Source organism: Marmota flaviventris, chromosome 6 (assembly GCF_047511675.1).
Source record: "Marmota flaviventris isolate mMarFla1 chromosome 6, mMarFla1.hap1, whole genome shotgun sequence".
NCBI lineage: Eukaryota > Metazoa > Chordata > Mammalia > Rodentia > Sciuridae > Marmota > Marmota flaviventris.
In genome coordinates, this window is record NC_092503.1 from 145,406,145 (window position 1) to 145,429,750 (window position 23,606).

General features: G+C 44.6%; 1 protein-coding gene and 1 long non-coding RNA gene across 3 annotated transcripts in view; one reads left to right on the forward strand and one right to left on the reverse strand.

Moving 5' to 3' along the window:
• The window catches only part of Nedd9 (neural precursor cell expressed, developmentally down-regulated 9), a 174,338-nt gene that overhangs the window by 126,604 nt on the left and 24,128 nt on the right, over positions 1 to 23,606 (reverse strand). The gene's annotated exons all lie outside the window — the stretch shown is intronic.
• Positions 389 to 23,606, forward strand: part of LOC114102639 (uncharacterized) — a 39,774-nt gene continuing 16,556 nt past the window's right edge. The window contains exons 1-2 of one of the 2 annotated variants that reach the window (XR_003584542.2): positions 389 to 824; positions 19,720 to 19,823. This is a non-coding gene — a long non-coding RNA (uncharacterized lncRNA). The remainder of the gene's footprint in view (positions 825 to 19,719; positions 19,824 to 23,606) is intronic. The other variant, XR_003584540.2, reaches the window with a different exon arrangement.

The following is a 23,606-nucleotide window of genomic DNA, read 5'->3' on the forward strand; positions in this document are numbered from 1 at the left end:
AGGAATCATCTACACAAGTTGACTTTTAAGACTTGAGGGTGGAACATTTTTGACAGAAAAACCTTCCCAGGCTGATCAGAGGGAACTTGGAGAACAATTTGAAGATCTGGCCCATCGTGGGCAATATTCTTGGCAGATCTTGACCAATCCCCAAATGAGTAAAGTCCAATGGCTTGGACCTCAGGAAAGTGGGCTCTATTTACTTAAGATGCCCCCTGATATCAGTGTCCCCAGATCTACTTGTTTTGATAGGGGAAATGAAAATGAAACTAACCAACAGCAAACTTCGTTTTACTATTTAAAGTTAGTCATCTGTCCTGCAAGAACCTGTGTTATGGTTCCGATGTGAGGAGTCCCCCAAAAGCTCACGTGTGAGCCAATGCAAGAAGGTTTAGAGGAGAAACGATTGGGTTATGAGAGCCTCAACCCAATCAGTGAACTAATCCCCTGATGGGGACTAGCTGAGTGGTAACTGAAGGTGGGTAGGGTGTGGCTGGAGGAAGTGGGCATTGGCAGCTTGTCTTTGGGGTATTTATTTTGTATCTGGCAAGTGGAGTCTCTCTCTTTTCTGCCTGATCATCATGTGAGCTGCTTCCCTCCACCACAATCTTCTGCCACGATGCTCTTCCTCCCCTTGAGCCCTGAGGAGTGGAGCCTGCTGTCTATGGATTGAGACCTCTCTGAAACCGTGAGCCCTCACATAAACTTTTCCTCCTCTGTGATCGTTCTGGTCAGGTCTTTTAGTCACAGCAGTGGAAAAAGCTGATGAAAGCAACCAGGCTGGGATGAAAACCAGAGTCATATCATCTTTTCCACTCATCCAGGTAGGTGGCCACTCAACCTGAGTCATCTCAGGATGCCTTTCACCTTCTCCACCTGGAAAATTTTTGTTCACTCTTCAAAACTCAGCATAAACCCTAATTGCTAAGAGAAGTCCATCTCATCTCTCCAAGGATAGTCTCTCTTTCCTGTGCTGCATGAAATTTCTGTAGAAATATTAATCTGTGTCTTGCTACTTCCCTTGGACTATAAGATCCTCAAGTCAAAAATTTTGTCTTTTTTACTTCTGAAGCCCCCCTGCTGCTCTGCGCAATACTTGGCACCTGATCTCAAAAGTGTTTGATTAAGTAATAACAATGGCTGCTGGTAGGAGCCAGGCACGGTACTGGACACTTCATATGTATTATTTATTGACTTTCATTTTCATGACAATACAATAATATCTCAAAGAGAGGACCAGTACCTTCGTTTTATAATTGGGGAAACTGAGAATAAGAAAGGTTTAGTAACTTGCCCAAGACTTCACAGCCTCCCTGCCGTAGAACTGACTCAAAGCTAGGTTTGTTGGCGCCAGAATCTGTGTTGTTAACTAGATGAGCTTGGCAAATAGATATTTCCAAGGCTGTCAGGAAGAGTGCTCATTAGACAGACTCATCTGTACAACACCTTTTAATTAAGCAGCATCTCAAAGTTCCCTTTGTTAGAAAAGATTTATTTTTATCTCCCAATTCTATATGGAATCAATTTTCACCTTAACAAGTCTCTCCTGTGTCCACTGGACTTTGTTGTCAGAGGTCTTTTGACACAAAAGTATTAGCTCTGGTGCAAGTTAAAAACAATACAGGGACCAAGCACAGCTGCAGAGCTAGGTTCTCCTCTCCCCAGGCTCCTGATTATAGTTTGCATAGGACCCGTTTTTGGCATGTAAGACATCCTTGAAGGTGGTACTGGTTTACCAAAGACACTAATATGTTTACCAAAGACACTAAAATGTTTTTTACTTTGTTATGGGAAGCTCTTTCTTATGGAGAGCTTTATTGTTCACAGAGGATTTCAAAGTATTATCTAAGTCTACGAACTCCATACTGAGTCATCTGGATATATGGGAGGGACTTTCATAGCCCAAATGGGTGCTGTTTTACATTGTTTTTTCTTTTCAATCCAGTGTGGATTCATTTCTTAAAAATCATAAGAATTTGACATCTTCCCTGTCCCCTGCCACTCCTGGCCTTTGTCACTGAGAACACAGGAGCGTGGTGGGTGGCTGTCTAAGGCGTGGTGGAGGCTGTGGGCTTGTCTGGTGACCCACGGATGCCACCCCTGCACTCTCTTCCTGCCTCCTCCTCTCGAGAACAAAAGGCCCATAGTCTAGGCAGTCTGGATTTGGAGTTGTCATTTACAGTCACCAAACTTTGAGGATGACTAACTTGCCAAAGCATAAGAGATGAAATCAGATAGGAGGAACCGTTTTGTAAACCACAAAAAAGAGAGAGAGAGAGAGAGGCAGAGTTGTGTAATGGCAAAAGTGACGCAGTGGCAGTTAGGGGACTTGGGTTTTAGATAGGGTGACATAAAACTCCTTGTCCAACCTGGAACCCCTTTTGAGAGTGACTAGGATTACTGTTGATAATTATGCTGGGATGACAGGTACTACCTGGGATTGCCCCGGTCTGGTCACCAAAGGTCTAGGACACTCACTGCCTTCAGCAAGGCACCTAATGCATCTGGGTCTCAGACTGGGGAGGACCTCACTGAGTTCCTCCCCAGTCTCCATGTTTCCAAAATGATCACGTCAAACAATGCTAAACGAAACACAATGAGACAATCTGTCCATTGGAACCTTTTGCCAGCATGAAATAAATGGTTACTGTATCATGTGAATGCAGTTTTAGGCAAAAGAAAAGAAAAAGTTTTTGACATTTTAACACAACTGTGAATCTCAATTAAAATAAACCTAGGAGTTCTGGAATCATTTTTGAAAATGCCCACAGCTTTTGGGACCCTTCCAATATCTTTGTGATCCACAGACCTCTAAGTAAGGGAGTCGAAAAGCACTTGACTGGATGCTGCATCAATCCAAAGTCCTTTGGACCTTTTCTTCTCACCTGACAACTTCAGAGCCTCCCTGGATGACCTAGGGACAGAGAGGGGGAATGGAATGCGCAAGAGGGCATCTGGGAGTCAGAGTCTATTGGCATGAATGTGGGTCTGGAAGGGATTTATATGAGGTTGTTAGTTGGGGATGGAAGCTCTCATCTCAGGGCTACTGGACAAGCTCCTACAGGCCCAGAAGAGGGCGAATCCCCTTCCTCTGTGAGCCTTCTTGCTTCACACTGGGAGAATCCATAGGGTGTATTCACAACCTTAGGAGATAAAATAACTGTGCAGTTGGTCATTCTTGCCTCCCCTCTTCCGTGCCTGGTCTCACTCTTAGGGAAGGAATGAGGAGCCAGGACCCTCCCATACAGATTCGTCTGCAGAATCAGAGAGCAAAATAAAGAAAGCACAGGCCCACTGCCTAAATGCCCCATGGGACTACTGACATTGTAGTTTCTAAGGCAATCATCTTGTGATGTCCTACCCACCCAGTGGGAAATGCATGTGTCAGTGGGTGGGTGGTTGTGACCATGACTGGACATAGACACACACCCCTAGCATCTTCTTCCTGGGAACTGGGGATGCTCAATGTCCTGCCATGAGCTGGAGGCCCTCCCATATGATGAATCCTCCCATACAACAGGTCCAGAGCACCTCCATTGAATCCAAGGATCGCTTTTTAATTCTTTTTTTTTCAGTAGCATTTTTAAATTTATATATGACAGCAGAATGCATTACAATTCTTATTACACATATACAGGCACAATTTATAAAGAACTATTGCACCCCCTAAGATGGTTCCGGTCACTCTGGACAACTTCTTATGGTGCCAGACCAATGGACAGAACTTTCCAATGGAGCATGTTGATTCTGATAGCTCTTGGATATGAACAGAGAGTAGACGTCATCCCAGAAGGGACCAGGAAAATCATCCCCACCACAAGCTCAAGAACATCAAGTATTTTGTGGGTGGCTTCTCTTGCCTCTCACTGTTGACAGAATCGCTGAATCATTGTCTTTCTGTGCTTTTGAGATAATTGGCATTGTCCCTGAAAGCAGAAGAACAATTCGAGCTAAAGCTAAAATTCAGGCTCCAAGCCACGAGGGCGGGCCCTGCTCTTTGCTTTGCCTTCCATGGTAAACTTCAACTTCTCCATTCACTTCAGCTACGAGTGTGCGGCGGATCAACTTGTCACCACTCTTCCCCTGGAATGGTTGACTGAGCTCTGCTGTGAGTTAGTGGCCCCCGGGGGGAGCAGGCCAGGGGCTCCTTCTCCACGAGATGCCTCCTAAAAGCAAAGAGGTCACCGACGACTCACAGAGGAGGCTGCGATCATAAATATTTCAGAATTGGGTTTCCTTAAGATCTTAAATAATGAGAAACATTTGCTTGTTTAAGATTCTTAAGGCCTTGGTATTCAGTCCCCAGTGCCTTGGAGTCTTGGTATTCAGCCTCCAGTGCCTTGCTTGGGAATTCCTTGGCGGGGCAGGGACATGAATGACATCATGGGAAGGAGGAAGGCAGGGCACAGTCAGAGGGGAGTGCTAAGCTCTCAAGAGGGCCCTAGGACGGATTCACGCATGTGGCCCAGCAATGTCAAAGACCCGAGCAAGGGCAAACGTCTTTATGACGTTTGTCCTGGGAAGAGAGACTGGGCCTGGGATTAGAATTTACAGCCAAGAAGCTGCTGATGGAGCGGTAATGGCCATTTCGTGTGTGAATGGCCACTTTGGGAACTGGGAGCTTAGCACACCAGGCTAGAAATCTCAGAGAGAAGCCCAGGGCCAGACCCTTCACCTTTGCTGGAATAAGTTAACACACCTCCCAATCTGTCCCTTGGGTCCTTTCTCTGCCTTGCTTTGGATTTACAGCCTTCCCAGCAGTTCTTTAGGGCTTTGACACACATGACAATTTGGCATCAAGGGAATCCCCCAGGCAGGGGAAGAATACCTTTCCTGGCTATAAACACCACTCTGAAATTCTTCTCATCTGTTCTGTTTTAAGAGTACTTATAATGGGACTGACCTGCCCCTGTGATGTCCCCACCCTCTGAGAGTTTACAAGTGTCTGAACTCATCTTGCTTATAAGCATGCCTACAAATGTCCTCCCTGACTTCCAAAGTGTCTGTGATCTTTAGTGTAGAGATTCTCAATCGAGGTCACTTTCGTTCCCTAAAGGACACTTGGCAGAGTCTGGAGACATTTCTGATGGTCACAATTGGGTGGGTGGGGCGCTCATTACTGGCATGTAGGGGACAGAGCCAGGTATGCTTCTAAGCACCCTCCAACGACAGGACAGCACCCCACAACAGAGAAAGATCTAGCTCAAAAATGCCAATAGTGCCAAAGTTGAGAAACACCTCCCTAGGGCAAGGGGTATGCCTGGCTTCTGCACAGGTCACGAAGCTAACCGTATAGATGTACTCTCTCCACTGGAATGTTCCATGATGTGCTCAATACTGGTTTTGTCCAATATGGGAACCAGTGGACACATGGTTACTTAGCCCTTCAAAGTGGCCGGTGTGACTAAAAAACTAAGTTTTAAATTTTTATGTGATTTTAAGTAATTAAATTTTAATTGTGCCATGCAGCCTGTAGCTACCCTATTGGACAGTGCAAGTCCACATAATGGGAGGGTAGAACACTGAGTACCTGTGCATTAACTCATAAACCACCGAGTACCCCTGGTCAGCTGTATCTTCTGTTGGTTTATAAATGAAATTCAATAGTAGCCACTATTTCTTTAGCTAAGATTTTAATCCTTATTGATATGACATTATCCCTGGTAGAGAGATGACCTTTTAATTATAAAGAGCTGCTGCTACTCTAATATGACTAATGAACCAGAAAGATATTTTGATAGGAGCAGAGAGCACTGGGAGCCTGGAAATGAAAGCAGGGATGACCATGAAATTGAGCAGGGAGTGGACTTGGAGAGGGGGATCTAGAATACACTGGAGGAGGTGGAGACATGGTCTGGAGACAGCAGAGGCAAGCTGGGCTGACTTAGTCACGTGAACTCTGCTGAGAACAGAAGCCAAATGCCCAACATTCCCATTCAGACCCGTCTGGGAAAACCAGGACCAAAGAGAGGAGAAAAGTCAAGGTGTAGTGCAAAGGACAGCCTGTTTCCTAGTTCCTCTCTACCTGCCTTATGGCTCTCAGGCCAAGTCCTTACACACTTAAATAGAATGGCATCCCCTCCCATATGTAAGTGCAGATAGAAGCATCACTAAACCACAGAACACAACATGTGTTTTTGCATTCATTGATTTTAAAATGCTGGGTAAGTCCACCAAAGCCCATGGTTCTGATTCCCGCCACCTCCCACCCTCCCGCCAGTGCTGGGGATTGTATCCAGGGCCCTGCCATGCTAGACGAGCACTCTAACCACTGAGCTACATCCCCAGACCCATTGCTATGATTTTCCTTGGTGCCCTAAGTAAATACATGTCTCTTTGTTAACCTCCAATTGTTTTAGGGTCTGAGTATTATGGTCTATTTTCTTCTTAATTCATTTTACATCAATTCCTATTGTACAGTTTTTAATAGATGGAGTATTGGGAAGATCCTCTATGTGTAAAGATTTCTAGAGTGGAAATCACCCAAGTTCATCAGGTAAGCTGTTATCTACCCACTTTGCAGAGATGAAGGAAAGACTAACTGCCAGGTCAAATGGAAGTATAAACCCTCTCTTCCTAAATGTTCTGTAGGGCTCACATTGGAGCTCCTGGTGGCATGGATAATGGAGGTTGAACCAAAAGAGAGAAGCCACCAAAATGGTAGCACACTGTGGTATAAGGAATCCTATAAAGTGAATTTTTTTCCCCCAGAAAGATCAAGTTGGAAAAGAAATAGATGGAGAGATCAAACAGTTATGAGCATTAACTCACGAATCAACATGCAAGGTGAAGAGGCTGGGGAGGGGGAAGGTAGATCAATTTAAGACTATAAAAGAAAGCATTACAAACTATTTCTGACTTACGATGGTTTCACTTAACAGTTTCTTGACTTCACGAGGGACAAAAACTGACATGCATTTGGTAGAAAGCATACTTGGAATTTTGAATTCAGATCTTTTTTTCTGGGCTGGCCACATGCAGTCTGATTCTCTCTGGGGGTGCTGTGCGGCAGCAGGAACTGTGGCTTGTGTTGTAGGTTAGGAGTATTCAGTGCATCTTCAACTGAAGATATTTTCAACTTAGCATAGCTTTGTTGGAATGTAAGGCCATGGGAGGTTGAGGAGCATCTGTACTTAACACAGTGCGGTGCTAGTGTAAAAAATGCTAAGGAGTTCAAACGTTTCAGTGAGCAGTGACAATTCCATGGTGAATTATGGACTGGTGAAAAACAGAATGGTTAAAGAATCTCTTGAAAGTCATACAGAGAGGTGTTTCACTTTCTTCTTAAAGTGGTCTCTCTGCCAGCCTCCAACTTGGGAGGCTAGGTCAGCTTGACCACAAGCCTTTGGTTTATTGCATATGGTGACTCTAGCTGTGTGATGAGTGGCTGCGCTCGTGGACCAGTTTGTGATTTACTGATATCTGACATAAGCAGATTTCACATGTTGGTGTTAAAACAGCCCAAGAAACACAATACCTCTCTGGATAGAACTGGGAGGCTTCCTGTGGCAGAAGCAAGCCCAGACACCTGGGGCAGGGGCTGCTGGGGAGCTGCACTTCAAATGCAGTAATAGCTATTTTTAAAATGATCTGCTCTAAGTCTTTGAGTGCAATGGCTGATTATTGGGTCAACAAACATGAAAAGCTTTGTTATCAGCCCAAGTTGGAACCAGAAGCAACATGTCTTTCATGAGCATTTAGGATGAAAGATGTAAAGATTTTTTTAAAAGTTGATATTAGTGAGTAACACTTGAGGGTCTTCATTATGTGTGTTTTGCCCTAAGAGAAAAATAAGGCAGGAAGATCTGTAAAATACCCTTGATCTTTCTTCAACCTCAAGTTGCAGTCCCTGCACTATTACCTTCAGGTCTCCATTGCAAGAAGGAGGAAGGAGGGTGGGTTTCCAATAAGACTTTCAAATCGTAGGTTAATAAGACTGGATATGATGTGGTGGAGTGGATGCTGGCTCAAGGAACACTTTTTGGAGTGATTGCGGCTACATCATCCCCTTTCCTGAAGCTCTTAAAATTCATCAGTAGCTCCAGATTACCTTCAGAATGGGCAGTCTCTTTGTCAGGACATATAATCCCCACTCTGAGCTACTTCCAGTCCTCCAAATGCTCCACATTCTCCCCCTGACCCGTCTCTCACTCCACCAGGGATTTAACCCAGGGGTGCTTAACCACAGAGCCACATCCCCAGCCCTTTTAACTTTTTTATTTAGAGATAGGATCTCCCTAAGTTGCTTAGGGCCTCACTAAGTTATTGAGGCTGCCTTTCAACTCTCAGTCCTCCTGCCTCAGCCTCACAAGCTGCTGGGATTACAGGCGTGTGCCACCTTGCCCGGCTCCACCTTCTCTTATAATGCCATACCCTTGCAATGCTGTTTTCTCCTTTTGGAATCAAATGCACATCTCTGAGACACCACCCTCAATAATCTTTGGATTAAATTCTCCTTGGCCCTCTATGCTTGACTTTATCATAGCACACCTCGAGTCCTATTTAAATGACCTCCCAGCTGAACCATGAGGTCCCAGAGGCCAGGAGGCAGGCGCTCTGTCGTAAGCATCCCTGAGTTCACAGCGCCTAGCCCCATCCCAGGCGCATTTTATAAACTCCTAGATGATTGCTTAATGATTGAATGGATGAGTTTCAGTGCATGGCAAATGAATTTTTCAACAAAGGTACATCCCATATTTTCTCTGATGCAAGATAAATTCTGCATAGAAGCAATTAATGGTGCCTTTATAACAGATCTGCATAAAGGTATATTCAGTCAGCCCTCTGGGTCCCTGGATTCCATGCCCACTAATTCAGCCAACAATATCAAATACAGACTTTTTTGGTTGTTATTCCTTAAATAATACAGTGTAATGCCTATTTACACAGCATTTACATTGTATTGGGTATTATAAGTAATCTAGAGATGATTTAGAGTGTATGGGGGTGTTCATGCATCAGATGTAAATACAGTACCATTTTACATAAGGAACTTGGGCATCCCAGGTTTTGGGTATCCACGAGGGGCCTCCAGAGATATGGAGGGACAATGATTCTAAACCCTATGGTTTTAAGACAAATGAAAAGAAAAGGTAAGTTCAGAAGTGGTTCATACACTTTAGAAAAAGGAAGAGAGGGAGAGAAGGAGGGAGGAGAGGAGGAAGGAAGGGCTTTTCCTCTGAGATCTGTTGTTGTTCAGAAGCTTGGTCCATAAACAAACAGAAGAAAGTGACTGAAGCATATGGCAGGTGATGAAAGGTGGGACAGTCTTTAGTTCCCAATCAGTCACAAGACAAGATTTGTATTTCCACCAGAAACCTTTTCTGAAGAAGCTCAGGGCGTAGGAGAGCTTCATTAGCCAATGGAAACCAAACCGAACCCAACACGAAGGTCCTGATTAATTAGTCAGTTTATTTTCCAACACCTCCCCAACACTGCCCTTAGATTTTTTAGAAATGAATAAGCTTTCTTATTCATCAGATGGACTTAATGTGCCTCACAGGTGTTGATGCCTGTCTTGGAAAACATCACTTTTCTGTTTCCTCCCATTGCTGTGGAAAGATCTGGGGAAAGGACCGACAGGCCCTCCCAGGATGTGGGGGAGACATTAGGTGAGTGGCAGGTGCAGAGGCTGCAGCAGGGGCCTCACAGCTGGGAGAGTGTTCCCTCCTGGCAGGGCAGGCTGTCTCTACTTGCTTCTCGCTGGGATTGCTCATCAAGCGCGGCTGGGGATTTTAGCAGCCTGCAGCTGTGTTTAAGAGAGCATTTGCTTTATCTACCACATCCTTTGAGGATTTCATCGCAGGCCATTTTATCTACTTTAATGAATGTTTTGGCAGTTTCTGAACATGGGGCTGTGTCTGCATGCTCCGAATGTGATTACTGTCCCCATTGTTGGGGTTCATTTTATATATATATATAAAATATATATTTTTATAAATAAACATATATATATATAAATAAATCTCCACCTATCCTTTTGCCATGTATTTTCATAGTATGGATCCTCCAGTTCTTCCCCAAAACAAGGGAAAAAGTTATAGAGAGAAGAGCTAAAAATCAATTTTTACCAAATTATTTTATGGACTAGGAAAATATGGTATATAAAGTAGGCAAATCTGGTTGCAGAACAGTTTGAACAAATTACCACCTATGCACATGTATATGACTTTAAAACGAACTTAATAAGATGCATTCTTACTATTGACAATGTTTTATTCCCAGAGTGGAATGAAGAGTCTTTTTTTCCTGTCTCTATCCCTAGTAACCAGAAGTCTGTTTGGGCTCTGCTCTGAACATGGTATGTCCCAGGATCCCCTCTGCCCTTCCCCCATCCTGATAAATACATGCACAAACAGACCAGAGACCTCAACATCAAATCCAAGGATGGACATTCATAAACAGATCAAAGATAACTAAACAGAAACAGTCCACATAGCTAAAATTCTAGGACATACAGCCACATGATGGTTTTAATTGTGTCCCCTAGTGACCTCATGGCTGAGAGGAGCTACAGTGTGCTGATGATAATCTGCATTGAGGAGAGAGGATCACACTGTCTGGTGCTGGACTGAGAAGTAAGTCCTCTGCCAGCTACCCAGATTCCCTCCCCAGAGGCAGCCTACTTTATCCATGCACATACGTACATTTCCTTCTTTATATAAATGGTCGTATTCTGCAAGTGTGGTTCTCCTGTGACTTTTCTCCCTTCACTAAGGATGTTGGAGCCGATTCCCTATTAGAATGTACAAACCTGCCTCATTCATTTTGAGGACTTCATGGTATTTCATTAATGGATGTATTTTTTTCTGCCCAATTTTAATAAATTCTCAGCCAACTTCCTCAATCAAAACAGGCCCAAAACATTCCCAGAGTAATCCCTTCACAGCCTGGGTGGGACTGAGCCTGTCTGCTGCGCTTTATCTTGTTAGATGGATACTTTCTTTGCCACCTAATGTTGTTAGACATGTTTTAAACTTGGTGAAAAGTTGGCACTCCTCTTTTTTTTTTTTTTTTTTTTGTAGACTTATCTAAAGCAGAACAGTCTAAGTTTGGCATGAGATCAACCCATTCTGGCTCACTGGGTTATATCTTACCAAGTTTTTCTCCTCTAATGAGCTATGCTAGAAATGATCAATTAGACACAGATTGGACCTGGGAGAGGACACACGTTGGATGTGAGAGGACACATGTCAATCAAACACTTGCAGTAGATATCCATTCCCTTTCTGTGGCCATGCGTCAGAGTTCACTTCCTATATGCTATGGCACTGGATTTTAAGACCAACTGAGTTCTTCCTTCTTACAGTTACCTTTCTTAAGTTCTCACAGGGACAACTGGGAAATGCTTTTTGTGAAAAAAGAGTGTACTTACATTCATCATCTAATTTTCAAAAACAAGCTCATAAATCCATTCAGCTGTAACAGAATTTTATCCTACCTGGTTCATATAGTTCATTCTGAATGTGAGCTTACAGAGATAATGAACATGTCTGATTCACAATTTTTTGCTTTGAATCTAAGAAGTTCTTTAAATATTAGCCCTGCCATATGTTCAGGGCATCTTCAGAGGCCATATTCCTGTGGAACGTCATTTGTAGTAGGTCAGTAGCTTTCAGGTAGGCCGGGAAACACATGTGCATGATATAAACCTCCTTTCCTTTTCAGAGGGCTGCGTCTTATTCATCCTTCAAACTCCAATTTCCTCTCAATAGTCTTCAACGATCTTCCCTGACTGCATGAATATCTTTCCTTCAAGAGCTGGCAAAGTGTCCCTCGACTTAGCTCCTGTTTCCTTTGGTGTTATTTTAAGATATTGTTTCGGTGCCAGCTTCCTTTACAAAGCTCCATATACACCTTGGGAACAATAACGGGGTGTCTGGAGCCCTCATTCACAGAGTAGAAGATCAGTCCATGTCTATAGGTTAAAGAAACAATCATCAGACATTCAGATTCTCAGATAGTTAATCACAGAGTGTTTACTACGTACCTATCAGGCACCAGCTAGAGAATTTTACATGAATTGTCTTGTAATTGACACAATATTTTTATGAGAGGCATTGTTATCATATCCATTTCATAGAAATAAAGACACAAAATGAACCTAGCTTCAGATGAACAGGTTCTTACACACTAAGGTATCTCTCTCTTAATGAGCTCTAAACTCGAAAATTGATAAAAACCCAGTCATCAACATTGAAGTTTAATTAATTTTCAAGGTAGATGATGTCAACAGCCTATAACTGGGGATCTGTTTCAATAGCAGTGGAATCCCATTAAAACCCAAATCAGTTCCTGGCCCAAAACTTTCTGGGGGGTTCTCATCTCACTACAGTAAAAGTCGGAGTTCTCCCATAACCCACACAGCTGAGCAGTATCTCCTCCCAGCTCCACACCTCTCTGACCTTCATCCTCCCCTCATTCCTTTCCTCACTGACCTTCAGCCATGTTCTTCTGACAAGTTGGACATGCTTCTGCCTCCTGCCTCTTTCCACTGATCTTCCCTGTTTGAAACTCTTTCTACAGATATTTCTCATTTTCTTCATATTGTTATTTAAGAGGACCACTCTAAGTCTGCTGTCCATGATGTGCTTGTGTCAGACTAGCCCAACCCCTGTAACAATTAGGAAACTAGACAGGATATGTGACAGTAGACTGTCTTCAGGCAATGGACAATAATAACAGCGCCATACTGTGATACCTGGGGGAGGTGGGCATGAGGTTGTCCAGATGTGCACCTGGAAGGCCAAGTTCCATAGAGCACTGTAAAACAGCGGAGCCAAAGAGTCAGGGATTAGAGATCATGGCAACATTGAGTAGTTTGGAGGGTAAATATATGAGTATTTAAGTTTAAATGAACAAAAATAAGTAAAATGTAAAATTCCTGTTATACTGATCACATCCAAGTGTTCAATAGCCACAGGTGAGTTGAGTTGTGGTTGCCCTATTGGACATAGAACACCTTCATCAGGGCAGGAGGTTCTGTTGAGCAGTGTCCAGTATTCAATCATAAATCACTAGATATGTAAACCAACACACCAGGATAATAAAAAACAAAAGCATCCAAAAAAGAACAAAACAAAACCAACATTAGATCCATAAGGGATCAAATGGTGGACTTTGGAAATAAAAGATTATAAAACCTACATGCTTTGTTCAAGTAATTAAAATATGTCCATTAATTAAAAGATGGTCCGAATGTATAAATAGATAAGGCATTTTTTTTTAGCAGAGAAATGGGAACCATAAAAAGAAACAAATGGAAATTCTAGAGTTGTGCAATACCCGAAGTGAATCATTCACTGGAGGATTCACCAGCAGAGTGGAGATGTGGGAGATAGTGAAGTTGGAGACAGATCAGTAGAAATGATCAAAGCTGAGGAACAGAGAGAAAAAATATGAAGGAAAAATGAACAGCGGGTGGAAGAGCTGAGGACCAATATCAAACAATCTTGGGATTGGTGTTCCAGAAAGAGAAGAAAGTGAGAGCAGAAAAAAATTGTCTGACGAAATAGTAGCCAAGAATTTTCCACATCCTTAAACAAATGGTTTAAAAAATTCAAGAAGCTCAAGAAGGATGGAGATAAAGAAAACCCATTGAAGTTGAGCTAATGTATCCCCAAGGTAAAGACAAAATCCTGAGAGCAGTCAGAGAATAAAGACACACAGTAGAGCCCAGACATAATGAAACAATGTCTCTCAAGGGTCGAATCAAAGGTCCTGGCAACAAAGAATTCTGCAATGAGGAGAGTAGTCTTCCAATGGAAGGCAACATAAAGACATTTCCAGATAAGCGAAATCTGAGATGATTCATGACCAGTAGATCTGAGCTACAACAAGTGCTAAAGCATTCTTTTCCTTTAGCAAATACTACCAGATAGAAAGCACAGAAAGAATAAGGAGCAGGAAAAATAATGACGGAATAAATAAATTATAAATAAATTATAGTATATTTGTATAATGGACTACTGTTCAGTTATTAAAAAATGCAGCTAATGATAAATGTGATAACAAGGCTCAAGGCAACTACAAGAAGCTACAAAGTCCTGTAGGATTCCATTAGTGTGGAATTCTAGAACAGGAGGGACTAATCTATAGTGAAGTAAATCATATCCTTGGGAGTTGGGTTGGGAGTGGGAGATTGAGTATAAAAGAGTAAGGGAGAGCTTTCTGGGGAGATGGACATTTTCTATAGATTGATCAGAGTAGTGAATGCATACATAGGTCAAAAGTCATCCATCAGCCAGGTGTGGGGCGCATGCCTGTAATATCGGGGATTGGGGAGGTAGAGGCAGAAGGATCAAAAGTTCAAAATCAGCCTCAGTAACTAAGCAACTTAGTGAGACCCTGTCTCAAAATAAAAATAAAAAGGGCTGAGGATGTGGCTTAGTGGTTAAGCGCCCCTGAGTTCAATCCCTGGCAAAAAAACAAAAACAGAAGTCATTGACCTGTGCACTTCAAATGTGTAAATTTTACAGCAGATAAATTACAATACCGTTTTTATAAAGCCTGAAAGAAGTTACCTCCTCAGTGAGTCTTTCCCCAAGTAGCCTATTTAAAGCTATACCCCAACACTCTTTATCTTGAATCTTTCCCTAGCACATATTTTCTAGCACACTAGATACTTATCTTGCTTTATCTTTCCTTCTAGAATGTGACTTCAATGTGAGCAAGTATTATTTTACCTGTAATGCTCGTTGCTGTGAACCCAATCATGTGCCTGGTACATAACATGTGCTCAACAAATCTTTTATGAGTACACAAATGAAATACATGAATGAATTTGTTTTCTTTAAAGAGTGAGTGGACAAGCTAAAATGACACAATACTCACATGTTATGACAGTTGAGACACCAGATTTTAGTCTAACTCAGGCAAGAAACTTGAGTAAAAACGACATTGTTCATAAATGAGATATAGGGGCCAGGAGCTGGCATCTGGGTTAGCTATATTGGCAAGTTTCTGAGATAAACTGTAGATGTTTACTATGAATATACCCCAGATATCCTTACTGCACTCATTAATGCCAGGGGCATCCAGTAGATTTGGGGCAAGAAAGGGGAGAGAAGTGGGACTGGCTCACAGGAGAAGGGGTGAGCTGTCTGCTATCCATCATTTAATAACCTACTGAGAGACCCCTCTCTGGTTCTCTCAGGGAATTAAGAAATATGAACTCTTAGAAGAGTGATCTCATGACACTCCAGTCCAACCCATCTCTGGCTACAAAAATATCTGAGATGCACTTGTAATACACAATATTCGAGTATGAATTTGGCCTCAGAGTTAGGTGTCCCATTTAGCATCAGATTACAGACAGTTGAAAAGAATCCACCTGGTCCGCTTTATCACAAGATCCACCCACCCTGCTGGAGATGTTTATCCTGCAGAGGGAGGGCACAGTCAGAGAGGCTCAGAAGGTAAACAAGAGAGCAGCAGCACCCCATGAAAACACACTCCTTCGCTTCCCAAGTGTCACGCCTTTCCAAAGGAAAGAGCAATCTGAATTCCAGCGTTCCAGGTGACAGAATGTCTATTCCCAGAAAACAGATGATCCCACACTCCGACATGGGGCCCACTCTGCCTGGGACTGTGCCCTGGCTCCTAGCCAGGCCTGGGCCCCCATCTCCTTAACACTATCATGAATATCAGCCCAGGTAGTTCTGTAGATCAGAAAAAGATACCCTGTCTCTTTATTTTTACTATTAAAAAAAAAAACACTTTTTCATCCTTCTTTGCTTTCCACTATTTTCCAGTATCCCTCCTTCCCCACCCTTTCCATTAGAGTCAGTATTCAAAAAAAAAAAAAAAAAAACCAACCCTGAGAATTGGGTCACACGGGTGGAAGGAAGGAGAGTGGGAGTATTCGTGCTTCTCATTCCAAGTCCTTCTGGCTTCTAGAATTGTAAAGGCCAGCAGTCAGCCCTTTCGGCGCAAAGGGAAGGAATCTGCGGGAATTCTTGTGGAAGGAGAGAAGACACTAACGAGGAAAGATGTTTTCATAAAAGAGCTTCGTGTCTGGAAGGGGGTGACCGAGAAGGGGGCTTGGGAAGAGGGGTCAGGGCCCGCAGGATGGGAAGGGGGTGAGAGTGAGTTTATGTAAAGTGGAAGGTTTTGAAGGAAGAGAGCCGGAGAGGCAATCCACCCACGAGAACTGGGAGGAGGAGGAGAGATGGAGAAGACGAGCTGATGAATACTTTGAACCCGAGCCAAGAAAATTGAGTAATGAGAAACCATGGCACTTGTGACTTATTGTGCATGCAGATTCTATGTAGCTTTGGGCAGTGAGAGGGAATTTCAGAGTCTAAAGTCACTTGTGTGTGCAGCTGTCTTGGTGTACGAGGATGAACTGGAAAATCAAATATGAGATATGTGGTGTGCATGTGTGTGTGTTGCTCTGAAGACCCTAAAGGAGAATCCCCTCCTGCCACTGCAGCCCCTCCTGGGGACCCAGGGTCTGCCCCCCCCCCCCCCCCGCCCCGCTGTCATGCAACACTGGACTGGAGCCACCTTTCCAGGTGGTCATCCAAGACAGATCCTATTTGTAGCCCTCCGTTCCCCTGGTTCCAGAGACTTCCTGGGGGGGGGGGGAGGGTTATCTTCTCATCCACAGGCCTTTCCTCTGAGTAGAAAGTCACAGTACTGTGACATACACTGTGTTGTAAATCTCAGTAGGGTATAAATGGAGCAGCATGAGTGAAAGGGATTTTCAGCTGAGATCAAAGGCCAGGTAGCAGGACAGATGGGACATCAACAACTACCGGTCATCTCTTGGTCCCTTCCTCTGGTCCATGACCTGCAATTTCACTGGCCCTCCTTGCTATTCCTCAAACACCCTGTGCACCTGCTGTCTTTGCCTGAAGGCTCTGACCCTGCACATCGAGGGACTTGGAGATCTCCTTATCTAAATTGTCTCCTGCACCATGTCACCCACTTTAAACTTTTTTATGGCATTTACTACTACCTGAGCCTATCTAGGGTATCTTTTGTGTTTCCTACAAGGGAGTTTTCTGCCGTAGGTACTTGTTTAGCTGACTTCCCCAGCCCTCCTATTCCATATAATCATGAAGACAGCCTTTAAACAGTAAAGAATGAGGGAGACCAGTGTTGACAAAGACCCACCCACAAGAGCAATGCTTTTTATTAAGGAAGTAAATATCTGAGGGTTTGCTTTTGTTGTGTGGTTCTAAGAAGGCTCAGAGGCCCCCAGGTGAGTTCAAAGTCCCCTGTGTTTACCGGGTAGAATAAATCTTATTATAATGGACACACTAGAATTCGCAGACAGAGAGGGCTTGGCTCTTTCTTTGACTCATCTCCATAGAGATGGTCCTCTGTTTGCAGCTGGCCTGGACTCTGGTGGGGGAGGAGGTTAGGGCTGGGCACACAGGAGTTTAAGACACTTTCAAGGCTCCCTGGCTTGCTTTGATCACGGGCCAGTAGCTGCTGCAGGTGGCAGCCCTGGGTTTCTGCTCAGCAGGGTCCCAGCTCTTGGGTGCACATGTGGAGAAGGTGTGAAAACCTTCTTTCTCTGGAGCCCAGGCTCAGCCAGCAGCCAGCAGCCAGCCCAGGGCTCCTTAGTCAGGGCCAGCCTCATGGCCTCCTTGGGGAGAGTCCACGACTTCCCCTGTGTCAGCCCCTCACCACCAGCTCCGTTTCCAAGCCCAGCCCTGCACCTCCACCTTCCTGCATCCCAGTGCCCCCAAGGGCTCTCCTGGCAAGGTTCACCCAGCCTGCTCTGCTCGGCCCTCCACTTCCCAACTCCTTAGCCCCATCCTGGGACCCCCTGCTTCCACCAGAAGAGCAGGGGCCAGGACCACCAGGTACAAAGATTCTCTGGCAGGCCATTTATCTTATCTTTATGAGCTGCAACTTGGGTAAGTCACTTCTTGAAACTCCATTTCTTTATTTGTAACTATTGGATAAATTCCCTGATTTAACTCAGAGCATCTCTTGGCTCCAAAAAGACAATGAACAGTTTACACACTGGTCTTATGAATCGCCAGTTCCCAGTCTTTGGGAGCTAGTCCAGGCGATACAATGTGACCTAACAAGCAGACTCATGGACAATCAGCTTCCACAGTCAAAGGGTCCAAGGGGATCCACCAATGAGCGGTGGCTTTATTTACATCTGAGCTTTGCCTATATCCAGTCTTAAGAAAAAATTGTTGAAGATGAGGATGTTGGCATCAGGCTGAGCTCTAAAGCAATAGCTTGAGGGAGAAGGGGCTTTGCACACTCAAATCACTATTTTGGCAATTGTCCTCTTAACCTATACACAAGGCTGACCCAGTTACATACAAAGTCTAATAATCTGGGCGTGGCCAAATGTGGTCCCAGAGGCCACCATCACTGTTACACAACTAATCATTTCGCAAGTCTTGCCTCATCAAAACTATGTTTTTCTCTCAGTTTTGTTTGTCTTTCAAACACCCTGATTACAAATTGCAGACCTGGGCAACCCCAAACGAAAGTCTCATCATCTGGCTTTGGCAATTTCCTCTCCAACTAACTGTGGGAACAGAAATATAGACTCATGGGTGCAGGGGGTGGGTGGGATCTTGGAGGTCGGGGGGCTATCCTCCCATCAGGGTCCTCAGCCAGTCGACATGATCATTGGCTTATGGAATCCCTACTTGGTGCCAGATGCTTGGGTGCTGAAGGGACTTCGCCAAGACACTGAGCAAGATCCTGTCTCTGATCTCACAGAGGCTTGTCAATAAGCAGTTGGGACACACCTATAAACACAGTCTAGTTGTACACTCAGGGGGCTGAGGGGCCTGGGGGAGGGAATGTCACCCAGGGTTAGGGGGTCAAAGGGCTTCTTGGGAGAGGTGGAATCTTTCCTCCAGCCCCAACTTTCCTGAGGTATAACTGACAAAATATTCTGCACGACTTGATGGACCGCTGTATGCATACGTGGCGGAATAATCACCACTCAAGCTAATTAGCATACCCCCCACCTCCCAGGATGCCCATTTGATTTTGAGAAGTGGAGTTTTGCAGGGGAAAAAAAAAAGGAGTGAGCTAGAAGGAGGAGCAAAGGGGGAAGGAAGGTGTTCCAGGAAGAGCTTAGAGCATGTGCACGTGAGGGTGGGAGGCAAGAAAGGAAGGATAGGAAGAGGGAAGGGAAGGGAAGTAAGGGAGCCAGCCAGGGTCAGGGGACAAACTGTGCTCAGTGCTTATTCAGGGAATGGCCAGGAGTCTCCAGCCTGAAGTGAGAAGTTCAAGGTGAGGGGTGGTGGGAGTGAGGCTGGAGCAGGCAGTGGACCCCCCACTCCCCCACCAGGAGGAGCCTTGCCAAGGAGGTGGGACTTCCTCCCGACCAGGTTCAGGGCACACCACTTCCAAACATGGCACCCGCTGCCTTTAAGAAAGCAGGAAGGCTGCGCTTACCTTCCCCAACTCTGAAGCAGGACCTAAGACCCTCGTGTGAGAGGTGGCCTCCTTGAAGCTGGAGGAGAAGATCATCCTTATCTCTGAAGACCTGGGGACACTGAGAAGAATCTCAACAACAGACATGGCTGAGATCCCAAGTTCACTGCCATCAGATCCCACCCCCTTTCCACTCATGCTCCTCCGTGCCTCTCCACTCTTCCCCACACAGAAGCATGAATATGCACAAGTTTTCCTGTTTCTCTCTTTCCTTCCTGAGGCTCCGTGTCAGGGAAAGCTTGCATCAAATGTACATGCCTGACTTTTTCTTGTGGCTGGATTTTGTCCCAGGGACCTCAGGCATGAACCTAGCAAAGAGAGAAGAAAGGAGACTCTTCCTGCCCTGCACTCCCAGAGACAAGGTGGTGAACAGTACAGCCGTTAGAGAATGCTAGGTGAGTCCTCAAGTCTCTCAGGGGTCCCATCAGCGGACCATTCGTTCCACTGTGAGCCAGGTCACATGGTAAGTAAAATATTTGTCAAACAGAGCCTGAAGCTGCATCCAAGAGGACAGGCACGGTCCCCGCGGTTCCAAGAGCAATGTTCTCCATGTCTGAAGACCCTCCCTGCCCATCCCATTTCCTCTTTTCAGGCTTGACAAGCCCAGCCCCCCACTTCTCTTGGGAAGCATGGGGTTTGGAAAGTCCAGCTTTCTCCCTCTTACCTCTCCTCTAGAGAAGTGAGTTGTCTACACCACAGAGGTTCCACTGGGGCATAGATGGAACAGGTGAAAGCAGTCCTGGAGTGCAGGGTGGACGTTTGCACTGACAGTGAGCCCACCTTTCTTTGCCTCTTAGCTACCCACTTTCTCTCTGCTCTTGCCTCTTGCCCCAGGAGCATTCTCTTTACATGTTGCTTGCTTTGCTAAGCTTCAGGTCCAGTTACCAGGGTTCTTTTGACAGCATCTTACTCTGAACCCATGTAAATTTGAAGTCAAATTGGCAATATGGTAAGAAGCGCCTCCAGAGTCACAAAGACCCGGGCTGGAAATGTGGCTCATCTGGTTAATATCTGTGTGACTTCAGGCAAGTGACTTAATTTTTCTGAGTTTCTGCTTCTTCATAGGTATAGTGCTTACAACTAGAGCTTTCCTCTTTAGATTTGTCTTTAGTATTGTGGAGAAGTTCCAACTTTCCCACTGAAGGGTTTGATATTTGATCCTGGCAATAGACAGGTTAATAGGAGCAAAGGCATGAGACATTTACTTAACCGTCCTTTTATGGGTAACAGGAAGCTTCAGACTGAAGACCTAATGACCCAGGGCAAACTATCCATTTTTAGTGTAGGTTCGACAAAGCATGGGTGGCCATGTAGAGATAAGATTGGGTAGAAAAGGTATGACCTAGTGGTAATGGATTGAGGGGGAAAAAAAAATGCTTAGATTCTTCTTGACCTCCTAGGTAAGGGGCAGGATCTTCTCTAGAACCAGATCTTAAGACCTATAATTAAATAAGCTGTGTCCCCCTAGGGATTCATCTTTCTTTATTTTCTCCGGCAAGTCTTACAGAAAGGTCGGGGAAAGTTGTAGCAATATTCTCAGCTTTTATGACTGGCTTTGGAGGAAATGGATCCTGGTTTCTATGACCCACCTTGGGGAAGAGGAATTCTAATTTCTGTGGCTTGCTTTAGGGAAGAAGGGGAAGCGTCAGAGAATAGGGCAGGAGAAAAAGAAAATTCACTTCAGAGGATACTTCTGAGGCCTCCGCTGGGGGGTACCATTTTCTGAGCTCCCAAAAGCAAATGGCACACACTAATAACTATAAAAGATAGAAGTGACAATGGTGGTCTTGCTCTTCCTCACAGTGATACATGGTTTCACTCTGATTAGTTACTTGGAGCCTCAGTTTCCCCATCTGCTGAGAATAGTAGCAAGGATTTGGCAGCACTATTTAAGGATCTAAGTGCACAGTGGATCTTGGAGCATGTTTACTTTCTTGACTTTGACCTCCAGTGGATCCCCGGCCTCCGCTAGGCCCCTTCCTTCTATCTTGAGATGTTCCTATCAGGGTCCCAAATCTTTCTGGGTAAACATCCTGGGAAAACATGAGGGAGGATCTTCCTTTTGGCTATCCAAGATCAGAGAGTCACACCCTGCTCCTGTTTTATCTCTTATTCTCTCTTTCCTCGCTGCCATGGGCTAAACCGTGTCCACCCACCCCCGACTCTGACACACAGACACACCAAAAAGGAATGTGGAAGTCCTAATCCTCAGTTCCTGTGAATGGGGAAAAAGTTCACTGTGGATTCCATCAAGTTAAGATGAAGTCCTGAGGATTATCCCTAATCCAGTATAACCACCGTTCTTATAAGAGGAGGAGAGAAAAATATGTGAAGACAGAGACACAGGGAGAAGATGATCGCTACGTGAAGATGGAGGCAGACTGAAGTGATTTGGTCTTGTCTTCAATGCATCCCATAGGAAAAGAATAAATAGCCCTGGAACTCCTTGGCTGTCAGCATCTTTTTCTAGCAGTTTCCAAGGGAGGAAGGCTCTGCGGGCACAATGGTATCAGACTTCTGGCCTCCAGAACTATGGGTCTTTGTTACAGAAAGGAATGCATTGTCTCCATTACTAGTTAGAGTCCAAATGATGGAAAGGTCTATTAATTGGTCAAATAAACATTCCTGAAGCCCACCTTTAAAATGGGCAGTTAGTTACCCAATTAGGATTTAGGAATACACTATGTGAATATGTATAAGATAAAATGAGTGCAAACTGAGGGTGTAGCTCAGTGGTAGAGCACTGGCCTAGCATGTGCAAAATCCTAGGTCTAATCCGGAGCACCACACATCAACCCCCGACCCCCAAACACACACACACACACATACACACACCACACACACACACACACACACACACACACACACGGTAGATGGAAAAGGGTCACAGTGATCAAGAAGGAAAGAAAACTGCTTTAAAAGGGTTCAAAACACTGCTTCTTAATGGATAAGAGAAAGCAACTTGTAAAAGTTGGAAAGGTCTTAAATGAATGTCAGGACAGGAAGAAAAATATAGGGCCATAATTCAAGGGTCTTAGGGGAGCTGGCATTTTTGTGCTGATTTAATCTAAGATTTCAGCTTTAACAAGGGGTAAGGTTTACAGTCTGAAAATTAGCCACAAGGTATAACTTTACCCCTGACTTAACAGAGAACTTGAAGAATAGAGCAAGCAGCTCTGTCAGAACTTGCCAAGCAACTGCAGAATGCTGTTTGAACAAAGCACAGTTGCCCTGCCTGTGAATTACAGGAAGAAAGGAAGGAAGAAAAAGAGAGAGCTTCAGGGCTTTTCATTCTTTTTCTATGGGATGTATTGAAGAAAAGATCAATTCACAAGTTACAGACCCAGCTGGAAAACGTAGGGCCAAACAAAGCACAGGGGCACGAGTCGCCCACCCCCAACTTGCAGGAGCTCTGCGTCTGGGAGGACATTCAAAGGCAGGGCATGATTGTGGTGGAATCCCCTTGGTACTGGGCTTTTGCAAGCTATATCCAAATGTCATCTGTGTCTTAAAAACCAGAACAGACAGTGATGGCCTTGGAGTTATGCAGAGTACTCAGATCTCTGCTGGTGGGGACGGGGAAGGAAATGGGGCCTTGCACATCGGACAGAACCATCAGTTCTCTTGCAGTGGATTGTGGCTCCATATAAGCACCTTTAAGACTTCCTGGACATCTGATGTTTTCACTTACACAGCATCCCTTCCAACCCTACTTTTGGGAACCCTGTTCTGATTTTCCCCTAGGGATTCATCTTTCTTTATTTTCAGTCCCAGGTTGTAGGTGTGAGTACATGACCACAGCCTGACCAATCAGGGTATTTCATTGTCCTGGAGCAAGGTAGTAATTGTTTTAGAGAAGGCATGTGACTAAAGCCTGGCCAATCAGGGTAGTCCAATGGTAGTAATTGTTTACGGGAAGGCACATGACCACAGCCTGGCCAGAGTAATTCATTGTCCTGGAGGCAGTAACCGATTTAGGGATGGGCACATGTCACAAATCAGCCCAAAGAAGTTTTGTGGAGGAGAAAAATAAAATAAAATGGAATAGCGTTATTTGGGGCACTTAAAATAGTTGAGAGACTACTGTCAAACCAAATCTCAGACGTGTCTGCTACTGAACCTTTGGATTGGGCCAGAAACGCATGAAAGATGACCTTTGAAATAACACTAATCTCTAT